This window comes from Xiphophorus maculatus, chromosome 7, assembly GCF_002775205.1.
Source record: "Xiphophorus maculatus strain JP 163 A chromosome 7, X_maculatus-5.0-male, whole genome shotgun sequence".
Taxonomy (NCBI): domain Eukaryota; kingdom Metazoa; phylum Chordata; class Actinopteri; order Cyprinodontiformes; family Poeciliidae; genus Xiphophorus; species Xiphophorus maculatus.
In genome coordinates, this window is record NC_036449.1 from 1,406,593 (window position 1) to 1,420,820 (window position 14,228).

A 14,228-nucleotide genomic window follows, 5' to 3' on the forward strand; every position below is an offset into this window, starting at 1 on the left:
GCTCTGCAGTTCTACTTTATATAGACCATTAGATAATTATTTACATGTAAGGAAAGATTTAAAAGCATATGTCCACTCTATGCAATTTGTAAAAAAAAAGAAAGAAAAGAAATAAGAAAAAACAATTTTTACAAAAGTTACATACTGCTGCTTTAACAGGAAATGAACTCACTAAAAGAAACAACACACACACAAGCAACTGACACAAAGTCATTAACGTTGATTCAAACTGGTAAAGCAATTCAAATAAAATTTTTAAACAATACTTTTAAAAACATCTCTTGACCAAAGAGCTGTAGATCTCTGAACTCCTTTTGGAGAAAAAGGGCACATCAATTGTTAAAGATAGATTTCAGGTTTTTTATAGTGAAGATTTTCTGAAGCCTTATGGATATTGCTCCTTTTAAAAGAGTAAAACTGCTGGAAAACAAAGAACTGTATGAAGATGGAGGGAAGAGCTCCGTCTCTGCTGCAGTTAATGTGCAGCGGGCACTCTGGTGGTGTTGGGTGAATAAACAGTGCTTTGGTCGATTTTAAGCAAATGATGCAGGAGAAGAATCGATGGAAGTCATTCTGCTGATGAGGAAACTTGAAAGCTGCAGAACCACCAAGTGAGCTGAGATCGTTTTCTCGTTTGCCACCCCTGTCGGCTGGACACCATCAATCGCTGGTGCCTCTCGAAACCTCACAAATCAGCACTGACAAATAAATCTGTAACTCACCACAGAGTTTGGCATGACTGAGTTCAAACACACAGCGTTTAGGGGGGTCAGCGTGGGCCCAGCATTGTGTGGGCAACAGCTTTCTATAATATCATGCGCCGGTAAGACACTGAATACTTTGACATGCAGTGGCGAGGCAGTGCATGGAAAATATTTGTCGACCCATTGGTCTGAATCACCTTGCACAGATGTTGCTTTTGTTCGCTGAAGGCTACAGGTTGTTTGGGTTAAAGAAAACTGCAATGGTTTAATTCCTGAAAGAATAAAACAAAACACTGCTAAACAAAAACCTTAGACTGCTTTTCTGTTCCCATGTCCTCAAGGCTAAGCTTCATTATAACCTCAAGATTTTAATTTGTGCGAGTAACATGGTTTGACTAAAATTGCTAACATTCTTTTCTGATACACTGCTAAGCACCAGTTACAAACTCAGCACTGTAGCATAACAGGAAACTGATCCTATAGGAGCTCCTGACCTGACAACTAGAAGGGAAAAGTTCAGTTTCTTTATGGGGTAAAGTCATGACATTTTGTCAGGAGGTAGACTGGCCATTGCCTTCCTGTGCAATTCCTCTCAAAACAAATTTGCTTGCAGCAGTTTGGGCTTTCTCCCATTAACCTGGATTCTCTCCAGTGGTGGGAAGTAACGAAGTACAAGTACTTGTTACCGTACTTAAGTACAATTTTCTTGTATCTGTACTTTACTTAAGTAGATTTAATGGTGGATACGTGCGACTCTTACTCCACTACATTTTACAGTAAGTATCTGTACTTTCTACTTCACTGCATTTTTGCAAAAGCATTGCGTTGCGTTACTCCTTACATCCAAGTGGCATTGCGCTTTTTTGATTTGTTTGTTAAAATGTGAAGTTCAGGGACTTAACTTGGTACTGTAAAATCCAAGCAATAACGTGACTTACTAATTATGTGTTTCTGTTGTCACCCATCGTCTCCCCCTTTCACCTTCAGGCGGCCCTCCAAGACATGCTCAGTGTTTCCCTCTGTCTAATCGTCAGTAATAGAAATCTGCTACATAAATCATGCGATATTTCACAGAACGTGGGGACTGCGTCCAACTTTTATCGTCACTTTGAAAGGAAGCTTAAAGAAAGATAAGCTATGTGATGATTGTTAGAATAATTATGTTTTGTTATCATTCTTACATAAGTAGTTACCTGTTTGCTTTTCATTCATAGGTTTAGTATTCACACCCCAGAGAGGAGGAACTTGTTAAACCGTGTGAAAGACAAAACTTGCTTTTTCCCTAAACCTTGAAGGTGCAGCTGCTTCTTATCTTGGGATACTCCTTAAACTGCTTGTGTGTAGAATGTAGTTCTTCCTTGTTTCAGAATAGCTATTCTTTGATTTATCACTCTCCCACATTTCACTCTTGACTCCCTTCTTTCTCCTGCTTAATAAAAAGACAGGCTCTGCTGCAGGGAGTCAGAACGCATGGTAAACACCTTGAAGAAGTGGTTTGCTATGTTTTCTCCTTCTGCAGAAGCTTGGTTGAAAACTCATAAACGTTGTCTGTGGTTCTTTCTTTGTATTTAGGTAAACAAAATACCTATCAATGATGTTAGCAAAGCTCGCTGTACACATATGTTACAGCAGTTATGGTTTTGGAAATGTAATAAATTGTATTCCGCCCTCTAAATGTTCTGGGTAAGGGCTGTCGGGATGGCACATTCCTCACTGACAGCTTGGATCTTGATTATTTATTATTTTCCTGAAAATCTCTCAGACTGCAGCGTGTTTGCGATGATAAACACCGTCAATATTGTGAGGTCAGTTCATCCAGATATCAGCAATGTACTTTCAGACAAATTGCGACCGCCAGTTGGTCAGTTGCTGACAAATGCCCTGGAATGATTGGAGGAGGATAGCTCTACATGCGCATGGAGGCAGAGCCAGCATTATGTCAATTGCTTCCCGGAAGTGATAATAGCAAAGTTCAAATCCTGTTGCGTGTTAATGGTTGAATATAATTATTCAAACATTAATGTTCCATCTAAATTAATATTTAGATGGAACATTAATGTCCCTGAACTTCACATTTTAACAAACAAATCAAGAAAGTGCAATGGGACTTGGATGTAACGAGTAACGCAACGCTTTTGTAGAAATGTAGTGAAGTAAAAAGTACAGATACTTACTGTAAATGTAGTGGAGTAAAAACTGAAATTATCCACCATTAAATCTACTTAAGTAATGTACAAATACATGAAAATTATACTTAAGTACAGTAACAAAGTATCATGTTTCCATGTTTTTGTAGTTATCATGTAATTAAATCTGAGTTTCAGCTACCTGCTAAAACATTCTACACCTTGACTACAGGTCGACTAAAGAGCAGTCCACGGTTTGCATCAGGCCCAATAAAGAATTTCATGTTGGGGCCCACACTCAGTTCAGCCCACCAGGAACCACATCAAAACCACATCTATTTTTGCATTCTTTATCAGATGCAGTTTGCTTTGTGATATACAAGTAAGCAATTATTCTTTAATTGATTCATCAATGTTTTTCTTGGTATGTAAAAACAAGTTAACAATATCTCCTTTCAGATTTTACTTGAGACCCCCAGGGCCAACAGAGGGTCCAAGCAGCAAAGGGTCCATTCATACTTGAGCCAGGCCCTGACTGTAACTACTTAAAATAAAGTTGACTGAAAAAGCTTGATGAAATTGAGACCTTCTTGTAGAGCCAGCCCAAGGCATCAACAAACTTAGGGCCCCCAAACTTTGACAGTTTCAGCACAGATACACTGACCAGAAATATACAGAAAGTGTTTTTATTCCCATTTTTCATGAGCTGAACTCAAAGATCTAAAACATTTTCTATACACAAAAAATAAACATTTCTCTCAAATATTGCTCACAAATTTGTGATTGTGATCATAGTACATAATGTGGCAAAAAGTATTTAGTCAGGATCAGAGTAGCTAGCATAGAGAGCTCAGCAGAAGCATAGTTAAACCTAACCCTGTCATCTGATTTAAAAAAGTGTGGATCTGTCGTAATTGAATCATTCATTGATGTGTTCCATAGATTATGGTCAAAATTTGTAGCATCTTTGACTTTGAAATGTTAGCCTGTATATATTTTATAGCCTTCATTGGCTGCTATAATAATGAAATAGAAAGCGTCTATCTGAGGAGTGATCTTTCTCTACATTTCTGAAGACTGTGGGTTTACAGGTAGGATGCCAGCAGAACAAAGTAAGCCATATTTCCATCCTCATTATAGAAAACATCTATTGATACAGATTTGGATGATTTAATATAATTCACCCATTACCTTGGTTAAGGAATTTGTTTATTACAAACAACATTTATGTTAATTTTTTCACTGTTGAATGTGAGAAATATATTGGCTTGACCTCAAAACCTTGAAATGCTTTGAAAGATGAAAAATTGAAAAGCTTTTGAGCATTTGAGAGCATCATGACGTCTTTGTCATCATCAAGAACATGTTTTAAATCAGACCAGGTATGCTGTGCGGGATTCTTCACTTCTTGGAGTAGGAGGATAACCTGAAGAAGACAAGACGGCGACGCAGTGCGGCATGTCACAAGATCACAAGCAGATGCCTGCAGGCGCTGAGATCTGTCACTAAGAACTTTTTCCAACAATCCCACAGAACATTCAAAGACATTGCTTAGTCTCTGAATCAGGATTGCTTAATGTACTGCATACTACAGAGCTGCATATCTGTGAAGTCATTGAAATAATGTAGAGCTTTTATAGCTCACGTTTGAACATTTGAAAATATATTGAAAGACAGAAACTTCCATTTGTTCTCTTCTGAGGGACATATAAATGCAGATGACTATTAATGATTCCGTTCTGTTGGATGACCTTCTTAATGAAGGGACGAAGTGAAAATCCCCATTTCCATTCTGGGGGAATTCTCCTTGGAAATAAGGAAATTATGCATGCATCACTCCTGGGTAATAGCTTTAAAAATAAAGTCCAATAAATCAGAAATGGAAATAAAACTGGCACATTTGTGTTTGTCTTTTTGTTTTAAAGTGTATTAATTCCTTGTTCTTCATTTCCTACAAATGATTGAGCTGCTCACTCTCCATCATTGTTTTCCAGATTTATTTGTTTCCGGGGCACTTAATATCATTTCATAACTTCTTATCTCCAAAAAATAGAATGTGTTTCCAGCTTCATAAGCCAGAGTTTGCCTCCAGCATCAAATATCACAACAGCCACAGCATCGTGGCTCCAATACCAATTGGCAGCTTTGTGCATATCTCTGAAAAACTGCTGTTCCCTGACAGAACAAAGGTATCTGATACTCTGGAAATAAGAACTGACTTGCTGGTCAAAACACAGAGGAAGTGCATCAGTTTTACATTTCAGAGTACACAGAAAATCGGGAAATGCACCTAAAATTAGATTTCTCCACAGCTACCTGTCAACGAAGGAGCCTCTTAACAGCAACTCATTTTATTCCCTAATCCATTTCCTCAAAATCTGGGTACAATTTTAAATTCTTTCCAGCTGTACAAAAGAAGAACTTTGCATGTGCTGTAGTCTTCTTGAGAATTGTGGTAATCTCAAACAGTTCTGCAGTGCTTCTGTTTTGAGGGATTACAGGAGTGGGGAGTGATTCAAAGTCTGTTTTTTTTATATGTACTTCCCATCAATCACTTCTTTTCAAGTACGCCTGCACTAGCTTAATAGCAAATCTGCACTTGGCTGCAATTTTACGCTGCTAAATTTTCCGGCTGCTCTTATCAGAAGGTATAGTCATTTTCTTTGAGTATTTACTGTCTGAAAACTTGTCTGCAACATGAAAGGCACTTTGTAACTCAGCAGGGGGAGCAGCAGAGTATAGGTGGCTGAAGAAATTACACTCCACAACTTACTGTGATCACTCAAGTTGGACTGGCGGCTGATCTTATGGTCACTTTGGAAGCACTGATGAAGGCAAAACTGGAGAGCGGATTAAAGCAAGCAAATCTTAGACTGCAATTTCTCTGGAATCCAAGTGGATTTTCTAAATGTGAGCTATGTAAGGGTAAAGACCCGAATCAATGAGTGAGGCTTAATATGCCTCCCATCACAGCAGGAGAAGAAAGGTCTGGACATGGGAGCCTAAAGCATGCAGGTAGGAGGACCATAATCCTAAATGCTTAAATAGAAGCTGTTCGCCTCTCTTTGATTTAAACTTGGTTATGAGTCAAGAAAGTCAACCTCGCATGTGGCTCAGAAAGGTAAACAGCTGGGGAATAACCCAAATTACTCCTGTTTGAAAGTACTAGTCTAACTTATGGGAAATATTTTTTGAACCAAAGAAGAACATTAAACTGGTGACTGACATGAGGAAATACAGAGACCTAAAGTAGATTTATTTATATGATGAAAAATGACTAAACACACACAAATGAAATCCAATTAGTATAATTTATTTGATTTGATCCAGCTCATTTCAAACACAAATCACTTCAGTTGTGTCATTATCATTCACTCCTATTGTAGAGCTCAATTTAATATATTTATAATTTAAATTATAAATAATATTTAAATCATAAATTGTCCCAGATAAGATCATGGAAGCAGCAGCTCCATAGGGAAAGTCCCAATCACCAGCTCAAATGGGGACCAAGCAATTCTCCCAAACAGGTCTCTATTGTATTAATAATCAGTTTTATTTTTAAAGCCCTTTATATCTTCAATTGAAATCTCAAAGGGCTCATTCACATGCTAATGATGGTAAGCTACTGGATCACAGATACAGCTGCCCAAGGCAGGCTGACAAATGTTGCACTAAAAGCCCTTCTGAGCAACACCAGCAGGCAGGGTGGGTGAAGTGTCTTGCCCAGGCACACAAACAATGAGGGCGGGCAGACCAGGAATCAGGCCGGCAATCAACCAATAGCAGGGCAAACTCACTGCCGTGGCCATGACTAATGCAAGTGTAAATGAGATTTTGGATCTTAAAGAGAACATAAAAGTAAGGACACAATTCCAAAAGACATGTGACACTGAAATTACATCACAGATCGGTAAAAAAGATCAATGAATCCAAGTTTTGGCTTTATCAGCAACTTAACATTACAGTAAATTAATTAATAAACAAAAGAAAATGGTGTAAACAGCCAAAGACAAATAGGGATTTAAATACCCACTGAACAGACCAATTTGGCACAACAGTTAGAAACTTCTTACCAAAATAAACCAAAGAACAGCTTTAATTTATAATATATAAAGTATCTAGTAGTCCTGATGATGAGTATAATGAACAACTCAAAGAGAGCGCTTCTAACCAGTTCAGTCCTGGTCCGCCTCGACCAGTTCCATTTTCCATTAGAGGATCCAGCATGGCTCTGCCCATTTGTGTACCTACTTCAGGGACAGTACCAGCAGCACCAAGCCAGATACGACACTGAAGTGATTTGATTAACAGTTGACCGCATTCACTGATTGGCTTATGATTTATGTCACTGAAACTTCCAATGATATTCAAGTCAAGAATAAAATAGGGGAAAGAAGGCATACATCGCATCAGGTTTGTAAGCAGTATAACAGGCATGCTTCAGCTCTAATGATCACAGTAGACTGTAGACAACTGATGTATCTGTTGATTTTGAATTTCTTCCTACATGCAAGAAAAGTCTGACGGATTTGCAGGTCTTACGATAAACAAAATGAAATTCTGTCAGTTCAGTTAAATTCAGACTATTACTTTTTGAAATACAGAACACAAAGCTCATGGCTATGAGATGCATCACATGCAGGTATGAAGAAACAGAACGTAAATAAAGTAGCTCTCCAATACATAGTTTAGATGAGGCAAACTCAGCAACTTAAATCTCACTGATGAGGGACATGGACGAATAGAAAGGTTAATATTACATACCCTGAACATGTTGACCTGAAACAGGCCAGGAGGTCGAATGGGGAAATTGAGGGACAGATATCGGTATAGGGTATTCAAGCAGTTGCAGTAGTTGTGGAAAGGTTGAAGAAAACATGTTTCATTTTACTGAAGTTCTTTCTGTAATATAATGAGTTGATGATGCCTTGATGGAGAATGCCAATGATTAGCTGGTAAAAGTAGCTAATTTCAGCCAGATATGTCAGATTTGTGAGGTAGTAATAGAGGAGGTGAGGGGTTGCAAGATCATCTGAAGGAAATTAAATGGAATCTGAGAAGTAAAAGTGCTGAAAACTTTTCCAAGAAGCTGAGCCTTTAAAGAGCTAGTTGTTCTTCAAGAAGAACAAGAAGAATCAGAGCAGACGAAAGAATTTCCAGTTGTTCCAGGGTTGCTTCTTACAAATCTGGACTGTTGAGAATGACTGAGGCATGAAGGGAGGAGATAGAAGGCATGTCAGCGAGCTGGGAAATGATTACGCAGCCCTCTGGGATTATACACATTTCAAAATTTTTGTGACTAACAAGGGAGAGTAACAGTTGCTTGGAATCGATAACATTAGAAAGGATAAACAGACAGAGAAGCAAGTTACAAGGGTAAAAATACCAAATCTTTTTGGAGGGCAGGGAAGATTGTGAAAAAGAAAATAGGACAAAAAGTAGATGGTATTTGGTGTGAGAAATCCAACAGAAAGCTTCTGTAAGTTTATTGAAGATTTTGGGACTGCTTTTACAGCCAGAGGCAAGACACATTTTTCTTCCTAATAGATGAAACAAACAAATAAAAGATACACTTTGAAAGATGAAGTAATGTCTGCTGTTTTAGCCTGCTGCTAGACTGAATAAAGATAAGGCATGGTCAGCAGAGGCAGAGTTCTGCAGGGTTTATAGCTGGGTGTCAGACTGTCAGTGGAGGTTTTTATAAATGGTGTGAAGTTGATAGATAAAATACTTATTGCCAGTACTTGCAAATAGCAATACCTAAAGGGTTTATTCAAATGATGGAAAGGATGGTGAAGGAAAAGGACCAATTATAGAATTTTACATAACATCTTTAACTTGGAGAGAAGGGGGAGCAGTTTGTTTAGCTAAAACAGATTGAAGGCTGAGACACAGCAAGCAGCCTGAGAGGAAATAGAGAAGGTCAGAAAGAGGAACTACGTTGGAAGGATCTGTCCTGTCTGATGCGGTGATGTGCAGTCAGGGAGGCAGGTGAGGCACTGCCTCCACTGTCATCATGACAAGTAAAATAGGTAAGAAAAAATCTGTTTATTCATCTGACTGTCCTGCAAATTCATTTCATGTATGGTATCAATATTTCTATGTTCAAAATTGCTGAATTTTGCAAAATATAATATTGAGTTTAAGCACCTGCATGTTGAAATAATTGGGAGGTGAAGCAGTGCTGTGCCTCACTGCTGGTGCCACTGTTACACAGTCTGACTGAAGCAGGCAGTTGCCACCTGCCCATTTCTCACTCTATACATAGTCAACATACATGCTCGATTTCACATGTCCTATGTTGACATTCCACAGTGTATCTGATACATCTAATGAATGTGTGTGATATACTTGAAACATGCAGGGTGAGGACAGAGCTGAACCCCATCCACACAAAGAGCAATAGGTGCTTTTCTTCTACAGACTACAAAAGAATTTGGAAAAAGCACAAAAGTGCAGTTGGAATAGAACTGTTCCAGGATGACTCTCCTCCTTGTTGAACATATTTTTTGAAAGACCTGGACTTTCAAAACTGAAAGAAAAATGAGACAAACTGGAACAAATTTTGTAACAGTGACAGAGATATTTGTCACCTGGAAAAGGGCAGATGCATGGACTGCATATACAAATGAGGTTAAGATCATGCATCATTTTCAGTTTTATTAAAAAAAAAAAAACTTCAAAAGACAAAAATAATAAAATGTGTTAAAATATTTTATCTTTCTATTGAACCATATAGATTTAATGAGAGCATAACTGAAAACATTTAAAACAACTAAATGTTTTAATCAAGGTCACAATTAAAATACATGAGCTTCTAGTTTGGACTTTGTACATACAACTCCAGAGGAGTCAAGAAACCCACCACACATCACTGGTTCTGTCAGGATCTGTGTTTTTCTGTGTTTATTTAGAGTTTTCTGTGTCCTTTAGTCTCTTCGTTGTCCTGTCCTCCCCTTGATTGTTCCCAGGTGTGTCTCGTCTCTGTGATTACCCTCCCGTGTATTTAACTCCACCTGTGTTCTTTGTTCCTCGTCGGGTCCTCGTCTACGTCTAGTCTATTCGTTGTCAGTGTTTCCTTGTGCCTGCTGCTTGTTCCTGGACTTATTCACCATTAAAATCATCATTTTCATCCCACCTGGGTCTACAGCGTCTGCCTCACCACTCTCACCACCCGCACCCCATGACAGAAGGACCCGACCATACCGAACGGTGAGGCTGCTATTATGGACCCAGCAGGAGTGGGGTTACCGCCTAAAGGGCAGAGCGGCCCGTGGCGGAGGTCCGGCAGGGAGGACAGGGAGCTGGCGGAGGCTCTCGCCGACCTGCAGCGGGAGCTTTTCCGGGGAACAAGGCTGGTGTTAGCACCCCCCGGATATGGCCCCCGTCGATTCCTTCATCCGGGAAGCCAGCGATGTGAGCCGCCGGTGAACCCGGCCCCTCGTCGCTTTCCGGAGCCGCCACCTCCACGGTCAGCCCGGAGACAGCGACGTGAGCCGCCGGCAGACCCGGCCCCTCGTCGCTTTCCGGAGCCGCCACCTCCACGGTCAGCCCGGAGACAGCGACATGAGCCGCCGGTGGACCCGGCCCCTCGTCGCCTTCCGGAGCTGTCACCCCCGCGGCCGGTTCCAAGGCTTCGCTGCGGCTCGCCTCCGCGGCCGGTTCCAAGGCTTCGCTGCGGCTCGCCCCCGCGGCCGGTTCCAAGGTTTCGCTGCGGCTCGCCCCCGCGGCCGGTTCCAAGGCTTCGCTGCGGCTCGCCCCCGCGGCCGGTTCCAAGGCTTCGCTGCGGCTCGCCCCCGCGGCCGGTTCCAAGGCTTCGCTGCGGCTCGCCCCCGCGGCCGGTTCCAAGGCTTCGCTGCGGCTCGCCCCCGCGGCCGGTTCCAAGGCTTCGCTGCGGCTCGCCCCCGCGGCCGGTTCCAAGGCTTCGCTGCGGCTCGCCCCCGCGGCCGGTTCCCAGGCTTCGCTGCGGCTCGCCCCCGCGGCCGGTTCCCAGGCTCCGCTCCGGCTCGCCCCCGCAGCCGGCCCCGAGGCTCCGCTCCGGCTCACCTCCAGCCGGCGCACCCGAGGCCGAATCAGCCGGCGTTCCAGCCGGCGCACCCGAGGCCGAATCAGCCGGCGTTCCAGCCGGCGCACCCGAGGCCGAATCAGCCGGCGTTCCAGCCGGCGCACCCGAGGCCGAATCAGCCGGCGTTCCAGCCGGCGCACCTTCCGAGACTCCCAGTGTTCCTTCCGAGACTCCCAGTGTTCCTTCCGAGACCCAGACCCCCAGCGTTCCTTCCGAGACTCCCTGCGTTCCGACCCTGACCTCCAGCGTTCCTCCTGAGACCCTGACCTCCAGCGTTCCTCCTGAGACCCTGACCTCCAGCGTTCCTCCTGAGACCCTGACCTCCAGCGTTCCACCCGAGACCCTGACCTCCAGCGTTCCACCCGAGACCCTGACCTCCAGCGTTCCACCCGAGACTCCCTGCGTTCCACCCGAGACTCCCTGCGTTCCACCCGAGACTCCCTGCGTTCCACCCGAGACTCCCTGCGTTCCACCCGAGACCGAGACTCCCTGCGCTCCACCCGAGACCGAGACTCCCTGCGTTCCACCCGAGACCGAGACTCCCTGCGTTCCACCCGAGACCGAGACTCCCAGTGTTCCACCCGAGACCCCCAGCGTTCCGACCGAGACCCCCTGTGCTCCACCAGAGACCCTGCCTCGGGGGGCTCGTCGTCGCCGTCTGTGGGCGGTCCCCGGGACTCATCGCCACCTCCAGCGCCGCGGACGGCCGCCGGACCGCCTCCGTGGTTCCCGCCTCCAGCGCCGCGGACGGCCACCGGACCGCCTCCGTGGTTCCCGCCTCCATGGTTCCCGCCTCCAGCGCCACGGACGGCCGCCGGACCGCCTCCGTGGTTCCCGCCTCCAGCGTCGCGGTCGGCCGCCGGACCGCCTCTGTGGTTCCCGCCTCCAGCGCCGCGGTCGGCCGCCGGACCGCCTCCGTGGTTCCCGCCTCCAGCGCCGCGGTCGACCGCCGGACCGCCTCTGTGGTTCCCGCCTCCAGCGCCGCGGACGGCCGCCGGACCGCCTCTGTGGTTCCCGCCTCCAGCGCCGCGGACGGCCGCCAGACCGCCTCCGTGGTTCCCGCCTCCAGCGCCGCGGACGGCCGCCGGACCGCCTCCGTGGTTCCCGCCGCCGCGGTCGACCGCCGGACCGCCTCCGTGGTTCCCGCCTCCAGCGCCGCGGACGGCCGCCGGACCGCCTCTGTGGTTCCCGCCTCCTTTGCCTCCGCCCACCCTGTGGGTAGTTTTTTGTTGTTTTTGGACTCTTGGCCCTCCCTGTGTTTCCGCCCACGATGGTGGGTTGTTTTTTGTTTTTCTGGACTCTGGCCCCCCGTCCAGCGCCCCTCCGCCCACCCTTGTTGTGTTTTTGTTTTGTGGGCGTCTGGTAGCCGCCCTTGAGGGGGGGGTACTGTCAGGATCTGTGTTTTTCTGTGTTTATTTAGAGTTTTCTGTGTCCTTTAGTCTCTTCGTTGTCCTGTCCTCCCCTTGATTGTTCCCAGGTGTGTCTCGTCTCTGTGATTACCCTCCCGTGTATTTAACTCCACCTGTGTTCTTTGTTCCTCGTCGGGTCCTCGTCTACGTCTAGTCTATTCGTTGTCAGTGTTTCCTTGTGCCTGCTGCTTGTTCCTGGACTTATTCACCATTAAAATCATCATTTTCATCCCACCTGGGTCTACAGCGTCTGCCTCACCACTCTCACCACCCGCACCCCATGACAGGTTCGATGTTTGCTGATAGTCTCTGGAGGATTCAACACATTATGCTGGAATGAACTGCTTGCGTAATGTCATGTTAGGCCTGATCTTCCTCCAATAAACTATAATCATCTAACAATTCCAAGAAAAATAAAATTTGGTCCAAATAAATAAAATAATATTTGGTCCAAATAAAGAACCAAATTGCTGATAACATCCAGCCCATGTTATCGGCTGGATGAGTGTGTTTGAATTTGCTATAAGTGTAATCTGCTTTGTGAATCTGGTGCAGAGATAAAGCAGTTTTGCAAAGCAAGCAGCTTACGCAAAACTTGTAGAAAATGGAGGAGGAACTCCCTCATCTGTACTAGTCAGGAGAACGGACTGTGTAGAGGGTCAAAAAGTCAGAACTATGCCATGAAACAAATGAGAGCACAGCAGTTAAGTAGTTTATGTGCATTGTACCATTCACTAAAGGGTCACAGAATAAATTACAGGGTTGTGATACTTAATCACTATCCTCTCAGCCAGTCTATTAATCAGTGTAATAATCTCTGTGTATGGGTGATATATTCATTCTAATGGTCAATGAGAGGAAGAACTAAAAAAAACGAGGGTTAGCTTGAGCCACAAGTGCTCATTTATTTGTTGTCACGTTGCTCCATTTATCAACTTACATTCACACTAGGTGCACATGATTGATTCTAACACAGATGTTTTTGCTCTTGATCAGGGTTATAATGTGTCTTTTTTCTTCTTAAATGTACAATTGGAGGCTCAGCCATGTCTCTGTACAGAGTTTTAATTTCTTCATGATGATCACATCGTATTAATTTATTGGCAAAACATGTCCTAACTAAGAACAAGCAGCATTTTATGTTTCAACATCCATGGAGGAATGATTCATGTGTTAGTTATAAGTTGCTTCACCATAAACAGGACATGTCTTATCTGAAAAACTGCACTGGAAGTGAATAAAAATACTCATCCAAAACTTTGAAAGAACTTCAGAAAGTTGATAGACTCAAACATCAATCTAATGATTGATGGTTTCATGTCTGAGGATATGAGAACATCATTAGTGACTTTTACCAGTGCTGTTTCTCTGGAGCGATGAGCTCGGAAACCTGACTGAAACTCTTCAAACATGTTATTAAAGTGGACGTGTGCAAAAATGATTTTCAGTTCCTATTTCAAGAACTGAAAGATTATTTTTGTTACTCAAATCTAATTTCTTTGGTCCTGTAACAGTAGATCCATCCATCCTCTTCTGACATGCCCAAAGCTCCCAACCAGTCATGATATTTTTACATGACCTTGATTATATAAGTCATTATGAAAGCATATCACTATTTTCACAACATTTTTTTTAGTTTTGTTTAAGCTTGTAGCTTACATTAGTTGTATATTTATTTCAAGAAATGACTTCAAATATTGGGCTGCACAGTTGGTAGCACTGTTGCCTGTCAGCAAGAAGGTCCTGGGTTCAATTCTCAGCCCAGGTTCTTTCTACATGCAGTTTGCATGTTCTCCCTGTGCATGCGTGGGTTGTCTCTGGGTACTCCGGCTTCCTCCCACAGTACAAAGACATGACTGTCAGGTTAATTGGTTTCTCTAAATTCTCCTTAAGGGTGTGTGCTGTGTTGCATTGCAATGAC